Source organism: Ambystoma mexicanum, chromosome 1q, assembly GCF_040938575.1.
Source record: "Ambystoma mexicanum isolate Mex_15411 chromosome 1q, UKY_AmexF1_1, whole genome shotgun sequence".
In the NCBI taxonomy this organism is placed as follows: Eukaryota; Metazoa; Chordata; class Amphibia; order Caudata; family Ambystomatidae; genus Ambystoma; species Ambystoma mexicanum.
In genome coordinates, this window is record NC_090922.1 from 450729282 (window position 1) to 450745834 (window position 16553).

General features: G+C 45.7%; 1 protein-coding gene across 1 annotated transcript in view; it reads right to left on the bottom strand.

Moving 5' to 3' along the window:
• BBS2 (Bardet-Biedl syndrome 2) overlaps positions 1 to 16553 on the bottom strand; it is a 1290628-nt gene that overhangs the window by 909615 nt on the left and 364460 nt on the right. The gene's annotated exons all lie outside the window — the stretch shown is intronic.

A 16553-nucleotide genomic window follows, 5' to 3' on the forward strand; every position in this document is an offset into this window, starting at 1 on the left:
CTTGACTACACTAGCATAACATCAAAAAAGAAATTCAACATTTTTTCCCTGTGCTTCAAAGGGATTCAGTGTTATGTCAATCTCATTATCTACTTAGCAAGAGCTTGAATAATAAAGCTCTTATGGTCAGTGGAATCTCAAAACACATAGCGTGCTCAACATTTCAAAATCTTTCAACTTTAAACAGAAGCTTGGTTGCTTTCGATGAAAACCGTGATCAATATCATGGACAAGCAAAGATCATCAATGGCTGATCAGGGAGAAATTACAGATATTCGTGGTTTATCAATGAGCATAAGCAAAGAAGAAAATGGAGTTTCTCACATGAGCATCATTTGGTCTCAGTGATGACACAACTAAACTCTACTTTGCAATTCTGCTTATGATAAGTGGCTAGTGAGGATGTACAGGTTTTTTTTGCTGTTGCTTAGGTTTTCAAAAGCAAACATTTGGCAGGGAGAAAATGATTACTAGACACAGGACAAGTTGCAAAACAATGATCATTAAAACAAGGATGATGGACCTTTTATTATAATACTCTTCATCACTCATGATTCCCCCTACTCCACGGTGATGCACCGCCGGTCTGGCATTGCTACGGTGCATGTCCCAGAACAACTCAGATCAACACAGTTCCCAGGACCACAAGCACAGAGTCGCTAAGCAGCACCTCTGACGCTCCAGTCACCTGACAGGGTCTGGCAATGCGCTGGAGTCGCAGAGGTAAAAATTTGACTTCCTGCGACACACGCGCTTCTCAATGGCGTATATACTAGATAGCAGCTTTTGAACCTATGTTCTGCTTTACTGCTTGTTTTTGCATATTCCCTGTTGGAATTGGTGGTTTCAGTGGGTGACTTGATACTCTCAACCTGACCTTGCTGTGCACTCATCTTCGCCTCTTGTTCGAGGAGTGTCACTCATCTTGCTTTCCCCCTACATTTGCTGTCCTATTTACTTGTGGGACTATTTTCTGGTTTAGGAGATTTGGGTGTTTTGGTTTCTTCTGCTGTTTTGAATTAATTTTGGAACATCTGGCTTCCTCCAGAGGCTGGTCTTCCTCATTTCTGCCCTGCTCTCCTGCTCCCTTCCAAAGTATGGATTGAACTCAAAACGCTCCGCAAACTGTTTCAAAGGTGGACTAGTACCTGGGATTTTATCGTTCTTGTGGACGTTCTCCCTGTTACAGTACTTTCTCATGCAGCCCTGGTTAGGTTCCTTAGACAACCTTTGTATTTTCTCCCCTTGGAAGGAAAAGGGTGAAAGTAGCATTCCAAACTATGGACTGCCGCATTTGTGCAGCGGAGTACACTCATATTTGTATCTGATCTCTCAGAGTGGTCTGTTGGACAAAAGGTAAGAAGTGAAGGAGAAGGGACAGAATAGGGTAAGTTGTTAAGTTACACTTTGTAAGTTCCTTTTGCAATTTCATTGCAGCTTGAGTGAGAGCTGAAAGGCGCTCATCCACCTTTCCACCAGACTTCACCCCATAGATGTGATTGGTGGGGTCTGTATGTGGAGGTCGGGAGGAAAATCTGTCACAATTTCCAATAGCCCCACTACTGTGATAGACTGACCATTCAAGGCGTCAGAATGGAGAAAGCGGGCAATTCTATTAGCATTCTAATTCAATCAATTTCCGCACTTAGAGCAGATATGACAGCAGCACAGAATGTCATACATCATAAATTAGAAGCCATACAGAGCAACAAACAATCGCTCCCTCCAAACCATAAATTGGATAGGGAAGGGGACATTGCAGCTCCTATCCACCCTCCAACTGCTCGAGTACTGGTCATTCATCACCAACCCTTAGCTTCAGCACAACTCAAACTCTTTCTGAGGGATTCCAAAACCTATTGGTACTTTGTAAATCAATGCTAATTATACTTCATATGTAGACCAATGGCCTTTCCGGATTCTACCACCAAAGCTGCCTTAATATTAGAACACTTGGGCGGACTCGTTGAAACTTGGGCTAATTCTCTATTCGAGGCAAATGATCCAGTCTGTACAATTTTGACACTTTGTTAGAGACCATGAATAAGATCTCTGATATGCGGCATAAGGGAGAGTCAAAAGATTTATAACTCCTTGCGCTAACCTAAGCTACTATAGGAAAACTTAAATAAGTCTCTGAGTTTAACAGGTTGATTGCAGAGGCATCTCAAGCTAAGCGAGCAGCATTATTGTAAAGGGGTAGTGTCAGAGGAAATTAAGCATTACCTTGTTAGGCAGAAACCTGTGCAGTTCCCTTAGGGACCACTGCAAAAGGCCTAAGACTACAGGTGTTGGCAGTAAACCCAATTGGTAGCAGTCTGCACCACCCAGATTTACCTGGTAGCTGTGGCTGAGCAGCCATACCTCTCTCAAGAAGAGTTAGACAGTATATAGAGTATACAAGATAGGTACCAAAATACAGTAGCACAAGCAAACACTGACCAGAGCTTTTGGTATCAAGTATATAATTATTTATTTAAAGACACATTTAGAAACACTCTAGCACTATTATCATAAGCAAGTTCAAAAACACAGTCACTATTAATATATATACATCCCTTAGTCCTTATTAGACAAGTCTTAGTTAACACCACTTATTTCCAGACAGAGGTGAGCGCTTAACTAAAGATGGCACTCCAATAAGTTTAAGAAAAAGGGAGGGAAAAGGCAGAAATAAGAAACAGCACACAACACAATACTTAAGAAGCACTCAGCAAGGCAGGAAAGTCAAAGTCTACTTGTGAGCAAAAAGTTCAGAAGCCAGGCTCCCTCTTGGAGAGAGTAGCACACCAATGCGCCCAAGATCACACAGTTTAAAAGGCTTGGAAAGTCTTGCAGAGAGTTTAAAAAGGAATCAGTTCAGCTCAGAAAAGTTCAGTTAGCCAGCCTAGGGCCAACCCAAGTGGTAAGTTGAGGATTTACGAGACACCCCACACAGACCGTTGCGAGGGAGGCCAGGCGGACACAGTACCTTGAAAGTGGAGAGAATCCTCCAGCGGGGGCAGTTGTTCCTGGCAGTGGATGCAAGTCGCGGCGTCGTCCAGAGGAAGAGAAGATCTCGACGTGGAGGAAAGCTGAAGGTCATTGCACTGCCAGGGAAGAAACTAGCCGCAGAGTTCTCCGGTAAAAAGGTACTTCCCTTTTATTCGCGGTAGTGGAAAAACATGGTGTCCCGGTTGCCGGGGTGCTTGGCACAGGCAAGGCGGCCACGAGATGATCTGGGAAGGCGAAAAGGCGGGCAAACTGGTTATCCCCACCAGTCAAAGGAAGAAGACTCTTCGGGATGAAGATCTCCTCTGTCGTTGGAAGAAGTGGTGAGCCGGTTCAGCAGGGCTCCACCGGTGGTGTCGTCGTTGCAGGTCGGCTCAGCTTCTCCCTCTTCGGATTCTTTGGTCCTGTGGCGACGTCTGAAGTCCCAGTCCCCAAAGCCCTGCTTTTATGCAGAAAACCCCCATTCATCAGTCCTAGCTGTCACTCAAGCATGCTAAGTGGTGAGCGGGGCGGCTCACCACTGGGCCAATCACACAAGAGTGCGACTTGAGTTACCGAGGCAACTCAGTCCAGGGTGCCTAAACCCCCTCCGACACCCCCTGTGGTACCCAGACAGAGTGGCACCACTTTTGGAGGCTTCTGTGGAGAAGCCCGCCAAAAAGTGGAACAAAGGGCTCGACTTGGGTTGGAGTCACAGAAGCGAACACAAACGCCATTTTGGAACCGAGTTCTGGCAAAAAATACCAACCGGTGAATTAATATGAAATAAATAAACCGGCGGTATGCTTGAGGCTATGTTAAAAAGTTTTAGCCTCGAACAATGGGAAAATCCCATAGGAATATATTTGCGGTTGAATATAAAAAGTAGTATCCACTGCCACCAGCCAAAACTTGCTCCGGGGGGACTGGACAGTGCCCCCTCGAACAACAGACCCAGGGGAAATCGAATTGCCCCTACCAGTACGCCCACAATATGATGGTTTGTACTGGTTCTGTTCACAATTTAGGACTAGTAAAGCCAATGGTGACTTTACATGCCCTGGGAGACAGTAGTCAGTCCCAGGGTACGGAGTCTATGTTTGGGGGTCACTATGACACCCCTGCGTTACAGCACGGAGGGTGCTGTGTAATACACATACCAAAAACACATGAAGCCCTATGGAGTAAAAGACCCCATAGCCCATCAAACACATTCAAAGTCAAAGGATATCTCAAATGATGTCTAAGAGTGGGAGAAAACAGAGTCTCACTCTTAGCAGGAGAAAAAAATAAACTCCAAAAATCCAGCAAAGCTGCTGGGGGACTCACTAGGTTTGGGAAATTAGCCTTAACAGAGAATTCTCCCTAACATACCTCTCAGTAGTTTCCATGATATTCAATATGTACCCTGAACTGCTAGACATGGTCTTGCAGGCACAAGTTAACTGAGTGTAAAGGTAAGAGAGGACGCTGTTCAGGACTCAGACTGTGGAGTTCCTGTAAGGGGTCATTAGTGACTTTACATAAATCAAGACAATTGGGAGTGTTCAGGGCCTCATAACCCATGAAGAGCGATGAAGGGCATCAGATCTAGGTCTGTACTGAGGGAAGCCCAGTCATTTTATTCGCTCATGCCCTAAGAGACCAAAGAAACGTCTGGAGAACTCACAGACTTGTGTGATGAATCCGGTAGAATCATCACCGATCTCCTGGCAGTAACATCCTCTCATGTGGCCAGGGGACTGCAGCCGATGCCTGATCCTGACCCTGGGAGCGGTAAAATGAAGGAGGATCACATGTGAGGAGACAGCCTCCGGGAAGATGACATGGCTCCATTGGGTGAGACATGGTATCCCCCATTTTCCTTTAAGGATAATCTTCCCATACACAAGACCCTTTTGGCTTTTCCCACATCAAATGAGCCAAACACCCAACCATGATCCATTTGGTAGAAACTGCAAGACCACCTTCTCCAAGTCCAATTTTCAATCATCCAACAATGTGTCACCATTTAAAACTAGTGCAAATGATTGTTCAAGCTTTAGAAATCAACAACCAACAATGGACTTCTTGTCAATTTCTCAAGTACTGGGATGTAGAAGAGGGAAAGAGTAACGCAAACCAGGAGAAACCAGAAGCCCAGCAAGCGTTCTAGTCTTTCCCTGAAAATACATGTGCCTGGGAAATGTAAAAGATGGAGCCAAGATGCAAGAGGCTACTTTTGGTAAAGAGACGTTTCACCTGTCTGCAGGGCTCAAGGAAAGGAGAAGCAGAAGCAAGCTTGCTGGCGCCGGATCCGCTGACAGAGCGGGTCGTGCTGCTGGGACGCCAGTAGCAGGAGGAAGACTCCTGGGCGTATGCCAACCGCTGCAAGCAAGCCCTTGCTTACCGGAGCCAGGGGGAAAGCAGACGTGGGGGAGTGATGCCACGGGAAACGAGTAGCCGAACAGGAAACGACCATGAAGGGAAACCAAGCGGCGTGGTATCCAGTCATTTTTTTGAAACACTGTTTTGTCGAAAACATTTTGGCAATTGTTTTTTGTTGAATGTATTATTTTTTTATTTTATGTTTTTTTTGTTTCGTAAATTTAAAAAAGTGCTAAAAAAAAAGGGGATTGGGGGGGGAACCCCGCAATTTCGAAAATAAAATGAAAATAAAACATCCGAAGAAAAAAATATTCGGCCAAATTGTGTCGAGAAAATGGCATTCGAAAACATGCCATTCAAAAAAAATCACTATAAACCAAGCGGCTTACCTTCACTGAACGACGAACAAGCCATAGAATGCCAGCAAGAGCTTTGAGTCAGCCCAAAGGCACTGGGGATAACAGTTATAAGAACCACAGAAAGAGAAAAGGAAGGAACAAACTGTAAAAAGGAACAGATAAATAAAACACTTATCCGTGTGTGTGTGAATGTATGGAAGGTAAATTCAATGGAACACCAAACCAAAATGTATATCCAATCAAGTGAATATACAGTTGTGGAAATGGTTGGTAAACACATGTGAATGCAAGAAGCCTTGGACAGACAAAATACCAGGCCACTACAAGTGTGCAAGAACAAAAGTGCTTGCAGGAAAGTATACCAGGCAATAGCAGGTGTGCAAGAACAAGAAGCCCTGGCATAAGACTATACCAAGCAAGTTAGAAGGGTGAAAGAACAAAAACCCCTGCAGGAGAGTATACCAGGCAATGACAAGTGATTTAAAACTTCTAAGTACAGAAATACCAGACCTGTGTTAAGAATATAATGAAAAGCCTAGTCCTGACAAAAAGGATTACAAAGCTAAAAAGCTTGTCTGTGACAGTGTTATTGTGGGCCAAATAAGATGCAATGAACTGTTCTATTCAAAGAAGAGAAACCGAAGGGAACCTCATTGTGAAACAAGAGCTTTTCCTATCTAAAGAACTTTTTTGTGTTGAAAACTTCAAGGAAGAGAAAACCCAGGTGAAAGGAACCCCATTGGGCAACACGTGATTGGCCAATAGAACAAAAGTTTTGTGTTGAAACTTCGAGGGAGAGAAATCCAGGGGAACTGAACCCCTTGGGAATAAGGACTCTTTCGAAATTGAGAACTTTGTGTTGGAACTACTTATTCTTCTTTTATGAACACTTTCGCACGAACTTCAAATGTTGAAGACATTTCCCTTTTCACATTTATAATTCAGTTTTAGTGTGAGGGTCAGAATAGAACGTTTGGACACAAGGACAGTTTAATTTTGACATCCTGACAGGTCGATCCTTCGTTTTGGTTTAGGTAGGGAACTTCCTCTTAGAGAGGGGTCAGAGAGGCCTTTCCTAACCCTTTTATTATCAATAAAGGTCTTTAACCCAACACATGGCTGACTTGTGTCCGAGTTTAATTCCTGACTCCTCACACTTGTCATGAGAAGGGGATGCTAGGATGAGTCTTATCGGGGATAGGCTCCCAGCCCGATCCAGACTTCATGTGAATCTGGAGATGGTCTTCCTCCATCCGAAGATGACACATCTCCCCTTGCGTTTGTTGATCGATTCAGGTGCATCTGGCAACTACATGGATCCTCTGCTGGCACAAGAGCATTGCATCCCTACTGACCTCAAAGACGTCCCTGAACCCATATGAACCATAGATGGTTCAGACTTGGTCACAGGTTACAACCTGGCCTCAGGCTATGATCTGGGCCAGAAACCATCTGAAATGTATTTCTTTAGAGCAGATTTCATCCCACTATTTGTATGTGTATCTAGGGGTACATCAACTAGCAGACACAACCCAGATATTGATTAGATAATTAGAACAGTCCAGTTCTCCTCCTATGTCTGCAGAGTCAAGGGCTACTCTGGCCCTATATATAATGAGAATCACTGAGAAGCCTTGATGGGGATACATGAGATTGGTGCTTTGTTGTCGGAGTTAACCATACAATACCAAGACTTTAGAAATGTTTTCTGCAAAAGCGAAGTAGAACAGTTTGAGTACCCCATTGATTTAATTGAGAAAGCCCAAGAATCCCGTGATAGAATATATTCCCTGGCAGCAAAGGAAAATCAGGTATTACAGGACTATTTGTTAAGGTCACTGAATAATAAGCTCATCTGACTTTCTTGAGCACCTGCTGCCTCACCGTTGTTACTTGTCCCCAAGAAGTAGGGGAACTTCAGCCCTGTATAAACCACAGAGCACAAAATGCTATTACAATTAAAAACAGGTATCCAATGCCTTTCTTTTCTGTATTACTTGGCTAAATCTGATCCACTACTAAAGTGTGACCCCCGGGTCGGGGGATTGAAGAAAAGATCCCCAGTGCGCAAAGCTGTGCCGGGGAAACCAAAAGAAGAAAAAAAAAGAAAAATCAAAAGACATGAGCGCACAGTCAAGGATCCCATTGCTGTAATAATACAGAAAAACACTGTCAGCAGAGTTCTCAGTTGAAAAACCCTTCAAGAGTGTTTAGGCAGGCGCTCAGTTGACCCCACTGCAGCCCGGGCATCAAGGAATACACCTGATCAGCATCCCGGCCACTCCCCCGCCATGGCACATCTACCATTGATGGGCCAATGTTTTACAACTGGGGACTGCCCAATGTGTTTGTAGCCCTCCTGTGGCTGTAATTCAAATCAAGGGGCTACCCCCTATCCGTTGGCCCACCAGAACTTCCTGGGCCACACTTGGCAGACTCATATGTTTCGCTTTTTATTCTTTAGTTACGCAGGTGCTAGGTTTATTGTAAGCTGTATATAGGGTCTTGCTTGCCCCTTTTACACAAAAACTCACAAAACCCTGCTAGTGTACCGGAAAAGTATACAAGTACGCTTTTACCAACAAAAAAAAAAACCTACACCTGCAGAGTGTGCCGACCAAGCCACCGTAATGACATCCAGGCTACCAGAGTGGGCAAAAGGCTCTACATCGCCATCCCGAGAGAGAACACCAGCTCTTCCGGTGCGCTCAAGAGGCACGGCAGCCCCTAGTGAACCAACGAAGTACTGCACCGCTCCAGCCTTCGCAGTTCTGCCATAGGTGTTGACAGGACCTTCTGTTATGCGCACAAACCCACCGGATTAAAACCAAGTTGTGGCAAGGTTCCGAGCACTGAATAGTCCAACACACGCACTGGTGGGAAAACGCCAGCGAGGACCAGGAAGCGGAGCACCCGAATCCTCACCACTACTACTATGCTCCAACCAAGTAGAGGCGACAACTAACAAGTCTGTGCCACCAGACGGGCCCAAGGCTGCAGTAACACCACCGGTCATCTAGGAACCAGCATCCACCCAGACCGGCTAGTCCACTAGAGAGGAAGATCATGTGTACTCAAACTACCAGCAAGTGTAGCACCCGAACATCATGGGCAGTACTGGATGGGCTCATAGGGCCACCAGCTGCAGTGACAATTGCAATCGCTGGTCAAAAGGCACAAGTTCTTCTGGATAGCGGCTCAGCGGTGACCATCGTTTATGAGCCTTTCTACAGAAAACACCTGATGCATATCCCATTGGAGCCCTTGCACCTTCTCGCCGTGAGAGACAACCCTTGCAAATATCTGGGGTACATCCGGGTCAGACTGCAGTTTCCATGTGATGTAGCTGGAGAAAGCGCTCCCGTCGACACCCTGGCCCTGGTCTGCAGTAGTCGGAGGGAAGATCCTGCAACAACAGTGGTGATTGAAACCAATTCCTCAATGTTCGATGCCCTGGCGGCATTATGTCAGGAGATGGCTGGACCACGATATGCCAGCATGTTGTCCATGCACCCCATGTGCCAACAGTCGTACTTGCAGAGAGAGACCCAGTCCAGAGCTCCAACTGATTAACCTATTGGAGATGTTCGCACCATCCGGTTCGGGCAGATCACAATCCCGGCACACGTCACTGTGATTGTTCCTGGCAGAGTGCGACTCAGCTAGTTTGTAAGGATGCCTCAAGGTATTCCCTGTGCACCAGCGACTTTCCAGCGCCTTATGGAGAAGACTGTCAGTGACATGAAACTCCTGGAGGTACTGATGTACCTAGATGACATCATTGTTTTTGGGAGGACCCTGGATGAACACAACAGGAGGCTCATGAAGGTGCTGGAACGCCTGCGGGAGCAAGGGCTGAAGGTCAGTGTAGACAAGTGCCAGTTTTGATGGACAAGTGTCAAGTATATCGGACAGATTGTCCCTGCGGATGGCATGGCCGTGGATCCGGCAAAGATTGATGCCCTCCTCACCTGGCCAAGACCTCAAACCCTCAATGAGTTTTAAGAGTTTCCAGGGATTCTGTAATTACTACAGGAGGTTCGTCAGAGGATACGCCAACATTGCCCAACCACTTGTGGACCTCACCAAAGGGTACACACCTACCCACAAGAGCCAGAAGAACACCACCAACACTGCGGACCACCTATATCATCCACAAGAAACCTTTAGTGAGTGTTGGACTGACCAATACAAGCAGGCCTTCAAGGAGCTCAAGCAGACCATCACCACAGCACAAGCCCTGGCCTACACAGATCTGCAGTTAACTTACATCCTGCATGTGGATGAGAGTTTAGAGAGATCGGGAGTTGTTCTCTGCCAAGAGACCAACGGCGAGGTGAGACCGGTCACTTTCACCAGCCGAGGCTTGCATGCAGTGGAGAGGAATTCAGCAGTCCACAAGTTGGAATTTTTGCCATTTGAGTGGGGCGTTACAGAGAAGTTCCAGGATTACCTTGACAGCGCAACCTTCACGGTGAGGACGGACAACAACCCCCTTACGTATGCGTTGAAGCCGGCAAAGCTGGATGCTACCGGACACCGCTGTCTCGCGCACTGTACACATATAACTTCAGTCTACAGTACAGACCTGGGCCCACTAACAGATGCCGATTCTCTCAGAGGCCTCATGCTCAGACAAATGATAGAGCAGCTGGATCCACCTCGTGGAAGGAGTTGTCTTCAGCAGGCTTTAGAGCCATCTGCCAGGCTGCACGTCAGCAGGAGTCAGACAGAGCCAGGAGCATGGATTGCTTGGGATCCTCAGCTGAGGCGGTACCCGCTGTCTACTGCAAAGTCACCAGTCAGAGGCATCTGAGCTACTGCGTCCGACCTGAGATGAGGTCCGTATGTCACAGCTAGCGGATCGTGGCGTTGCTCCGTTCCTGAAAGCCAAGACCATGGGAGTGGATGTGTCCAGAGACGTCCTTCATGACCGAGAGCAAGCTGCAATGCTTACGGCGTGGAAGACATTTGTGCACAAGGGTGGAATCCTGTACAAGGAAAGCAGAGTTGGAGACCGGCCACTACATCGCCTGGTTTTGCCACAGAGATTCCACCAAGCGGTACTGTATGCACTTCACAACCAGCATGGATATCTTGGCAGCAACAGAACCTTCGAGTTGGTCTGCTCAAGGTTTTTCTGGCACAGACTTGTAGCAGATGTGGAGTATTATTGCCAGCACTGTGCCAGGTGTGCATTCTGTTCTGGGCTCATGGACTTTGCCTGCATCGACATCCTCAAGCTGGAGATGGACAGGCGAGGAGTACAGAACATCTGGTGGTGACAGACCCCTTCCCTCAGTACGTGCAGGGGTTTCCCACCAAAGATCAGCGTGCCACCACCGCTGCCGGTGTATCATGGGAAAAATACTTTGTGCACTATGGCTGGCCAGCCAGGATTCATTCCGACCAGGGACCAAACTTTGAACCGACACTCATCAAGCAAATACTGGAGCTAGTTGGCATGCAGAAGACTTGTACAACTCCATATCACCTTCAGGGGTATGCTCAAGAGGAGCTGTTTAATCGTACTGTAACGCTCACCTGATTCCCACGGAGGCGCTGGTCCCGGCTGAACTGTTATAGTCTCTTCAATTGAGAAGCGTAGAGCTCGGATGACTCTCTGGACTGGGCTTCCTCTTATTGACCGTCTGGCTTGCAGGGTAAGGATTCTGCAGGCGGAAGAAAAAAGGGTTAGTGACCGTTTGGCTGGACTTCCTCCTCACTAATCGCCACCTCTCCGAAAGTCCAATGTCCTGGTGAGCTCTCACCTTAGGCGTATAAATGCTGGGCTCTCCATCCTGCGACTTATGCAGGGGTGCGTGGGTTCCAGTTACGTCACTGGAGGTCCTCAAAGTCTTTTGTGGCCTTAGAAGTGGCACAGGTGCTGAGATGCCAAAAGGTGATGCCGCCGTTACTGCACGAGCGGATGCCAGTAGGTATAAAGAGTTTATAGTCTTGAAGAGATGGGCACCTTTAATGAAGTCTTTGCATTGTCTTTTTCAGGTGCCTGGATGCTGAGGGCGTGGTCACTGAGAGCGCGACACGTGCGGTTGTACGTAGGTATGGGAATTTCAATGACACCTCAATAATGTGCCTTGTTTTCTGTTTTCAGGTCTTGAGATGTTGCGGGCGTTGTTCGTCCGTTGCCGTTGCACGTGCGAAGTACGTGAGTATAATGATCTGTGACCTTATTATAGCACCTCTAACAATGTTCTTTTCTTATTTGCAGGTGTCGGGACCTTGCGGGCGTTTTCCCAGTCGCGGATGCACGTGGGGAAACACGTAAGTGTTAGGCTTTCTTGCAGTCTTTAATGGCACTTAAATAATGTATTTTCTTGTTTTCAGGTGCCGGGCTGCTGCGGTTGAAGAGATCGTAATACGCGCACAAAAGCAGCTAAGAAAAGTAAATGCGGCCGCCTTCACCCGATTCCTACTTAACAATGTTCTTTGTCTTTACAGGTGCCGTTAGGCTGCTGAAGAGAAGGCCGCGAAGAATCCGTGAAAGCACAGATGGATCAGGTAAGCGAGTGCGGCTGCGAACGTGTTGCAACTTGCTAACCTTATGTTTCTTTTGCTTGCAGGCTCTGCCGGTGTCTGGATTCCTGGATGGTAAGTATAGTTCTCGTGTCTTTCTTCCACAGGTTGCTGAGCTGAAGCTGGAGATGTCACTGGAATGCTGGAGCTGACTCGGTGAGCGTCCTGCTGCAGATGCAGAATAACGCGAAGCACGTTTTCCCAATCGGGTGTGGTTTAAATAGTGTTGGAGTGATTGGGTGTCTTCTTCCTCAGCCTCGCCCAGGTAAAAGAGTTCCTGTGTTCCAGAGCTAAGGAGTGGCACCAGCCCTACCCAGGTAAGAAAGTAGTCCCAGTTCAGGGAATAGTTCCTCCCAGCAGAAGGCTGGGGACTTCATCCTGCCAGCATTTGCAAAGGTGAGTATGCAGCATGGTCTGCTACAGGTAGGTCCACCCAAGCACCTTTGCTAGAATTATGAGCCCGGCGCCCCTGGCGCCAGGACTGAGGTTCCTTATGAGCCTGGCGCCAGAGGCGCCAGGACATGGTCCAAAGGGCCCCAATAGGGGTTTGCTGGAGCCGGGGACGAGAGTCGTGAGCCTGCTTCCGGGGATGCTGGGCTTGACTTGGCTTCTCGGGAGCAGTGCTCATGACACGTACCCTCTTGGCCATTTTGGGCACCCTGAGGCCAGAGGAGAGAACAGATGGAGTCAGCATGTGGCCACCCTGACCCACGCGTACAACTGCACGAAGAATGATGCCACAGAGTTTAACAAAATCGATATTGGGAAAAGTGAAAGAAAAATCAAAATTAGGATCAGCGAACACAAAAGCTGCCTGAAAAAAACGGATTCTGAATGCGCCCCTGTTGGGACACTGGAATGAACTTGTACACCGACCAGATGAACTGAGATGGACAGTCCTTTTCAAATTAAGAACAGGGATGCACATTAACCATGATAAGAGGATGCTTATAAAAAAGAACAACAGCTAATATGTTTAACCAGAAGCATTGAGAAGGGCTTAAATGAAAAGATGGACTGGTGGGTCTGAGAAAATGAAACCTCCCCTTAATAAATCATAAACAACATTCAAAATACCTGAATGATCACCAACATCTGTTTGATGAAAGGAACAGCACTTGTGAATGAGAGCTAAGCACAACTCAAACAACGTGTCTCTATTGCAGAGATAGGGATAGCAGATAACACACTTGCAACAATGATCTATTTCTAAACATCATTTTTGAGGCATATAGCTTCCAAATTGAATACACGGTCTGCAGGGGCTGCCGATAGCAATTAGAATTGACTTTGAAAAAACGGAGACCAGGTATCCTTGAAACAGAAGCGTCCTTAATGAACAACAAAAGAGGACAGGATGTGAGTCAAGTGGCTACACTTTGCGACAATAGAAAAACGACTGAACCCTCAAGTAATGGCAGATGCGAGCACCGTAAGATATCGGAGAAACGCCGACATTCGGTTTCTCACCTGAAGAATTCCAGTCCTAAAGGCAACAACGTCTGTGGACTGTAAGCACACGAGATGCCTGCAGCATGTTTGTAAAGCTGTACCCCGGTTACTATAACGGTTCTCCAAATATATTTTTTACAGCATACGAATTAAGCTGTTTCCCAGGTTTTTCTTTGGCACCAACTAACGCTAATGAATATGGGCATTTGAGCTTCCTGGCCCACAAAAAAGCCTGAGTCCAATCCGACACTTGAACAACGTGTGAAACAGTTTTCCCGCACCTGATTTCTTTCAGGTAATAACTTTTCTACAGCTCGGCTCAACCGCCCCTAAATGGATAGTGAGCATAACAGCTAGGGAATGTGATATGAACGCCGACTTAACGCCAAAACTAATGCATGCATTTCTGACCCTCTTGAATCCTGAAATTACATTTTGACTCCAGTGAAGACGCTACAATTTCCCGCCCCACACCTCTAACGGCACACATCTCTGAAGTTAACTGCGAAACCCACTAACAAGGGTTAGTCGAATTTACAGATCAAATCATCCAAAGTTTATCCAAGAAGCTTATAGAATGTGATAGAGATATGACTGTTGTTACTCCCAAGTCCAATAATTTTCTCTAAGTGATCAAGTCATCACCCAAGTGATCTCTCTAGGTGTTCATGTTTCTTTCAGCGTCCACCAGACATCTTTGTCAAGAGACTAACAGTTACTAGTCCGAATTAGATTAGTCACTCAGCATTGTTAGGCCTATAGAAACTTCCACTTTTGCCTGAACTGTGTATTTTCCGATTTATCAGTTATAAAGGAAATATTTGACTACCCAACCATAAGTTTAGCTATAACCAACATCTGATGTAACAGAATGAACTCCCGTGACGAGTTTCTGCTAAGAGAATCGATACAAAATGAATGTATGAATAAATGTCAAATCAATTGACATGTGTTGAACAGATTAAAACTGCAGAACATATGGCAAATTGATACCAATGTTAATTAAGTTTCAGGTGTGAACACGGCCTCCTGCCCAAGTAAGGACCCCACCATTGGTAAAATATTTAAAAGTGTATCACCACAAATAATAGGTTTGCTAGCCATACTTAAATAACTGAGGATTATGTGTATTTAAATACAATTGTGCTTTATGTACCCACAAGACAGTTTACCCCTGAAGAATTTCCCGTAAAATATGATTAATATGTGAAGGAAAGAAACATGTTGGAATGCATGAATATAACCAGAATGTAAGAGTGAGCATGAGTATTATGAGGATGCCTTATGTAAGTTTTATTTGAACGACCAAATCCTTGTTTTGCACAGCACATGACACATTATTCAATTGGTGTTTCAGATAACAATCTTCTGTACAAAACTGTCTTTACTTTATCGTTGTATGCATTGCACAAATGAAATCTTTGAAATCTTTTATATAACAATAAAAAATTATTTTTTGAAATTTAAAAAACTATATGTGTTCAACTAGTCATTTATTATACTAGTCAACTATGGTCAACGCCCATCAAAAGTGGACTCTCACCCAGGGACCGATACCCCCTGAAACATTTCCATACCCACAAGCATTGTTGTTAACTAAAGGTTTACAAAGTTAATTGAGGGGTTGGTTGGAGAGGTAGCTCCGTCTCCCTCATGCCTCTCACAGTCTTTTGTAGCCACTGAGGTTACACCATATTTCTTGATGTTTGGAAGGGAACACCCGGCTACCTGTAGACCTGTGTTTTGGAGTGTCCACAGACTGAACAGACAGCAAGAGCTATGCTGCCTATGTTAAACAGCTCAAGCGTCAACTGGAGCAATCATGTCAGCTCGCCCAGGCTGCTTCGGAGAAGACAGCTGAAGGGAATAAACACTGCTATGACGCTAAGGTCAGGTTTCACGCTCTTCAACCTGCCGATCGTGTGTTGATCCACATCCTGCAAAAGAGAGGATGCAACAAGCTAGACGACAAGTGGGAGTCTCAGCCTTCGTAACAAACCCTGTCTGTCTTGGGTCTCAGTTTTCTCTCGTTGTTAGCCATTCGTTTAATCTTTTAAGTAGGATACCAGCATACAATTTTCCAAGCACACCTAATAGGGACATTGGTCGGTTTGGTTCGATCTCCCTTTTTGTACACTGGGATTATGACCGCCTTCAACCATGAGCCCGCAATTTGCTTGCTAGTTCCAATCCTCCTAAAAAGATCATCACAGAGGTTAGCCCACAGATTAGGGTTTCGCTTTAGGACAAAGTTTGAAAGTCCGTCCAGTCCCGGAGCACAGGACTTACTTGCCTTCTTAATTAAGTCCAATATTTCATTTTTCGTGAAATTTATTTCCCACGGTTTCATCTTTTGCGGGGACCTTTGTTGTCGCTGGTCTCCACTATTTTGATTGTAGATTTCACTGAAATGTTCCAACCACTGGTGTTCATCTATGGGGTTAATTTGTTCATGTCCTTTTGTACATGATTGTTTGTTTATTAATGACCAAAAAGCTTTTGCGTTTTTATTCTCTTGTGTCATCATCATATATTCCGAGTCCTGTTGATATAATTGGGCTCTATGAGCTTTTGCCCAATTTCGATATCTTGTTTTCAGGAGTTTTCCCCCTCTTGCTCCATTGTGTTGCTCTTAAGCTTTTTTAGGGCTCATAGATCTTCAGCTAGTTGTTTCTTCTTAGTTGTTATTTTCAAGTCTAATTGATGTACATGGATCTTATTTTTCAAATGCTTTTGGCCCTTATCTCTAAAGAGTGTGAGACAAGATTCGTATTCCAGCCCCAAGGATGGTGTCGCTATCCAGTGATCTATTGCTGTTTTTAGCTGAGGAATCAGCTTATTTGTTATACGCAGACGGTTCAGGCAGTT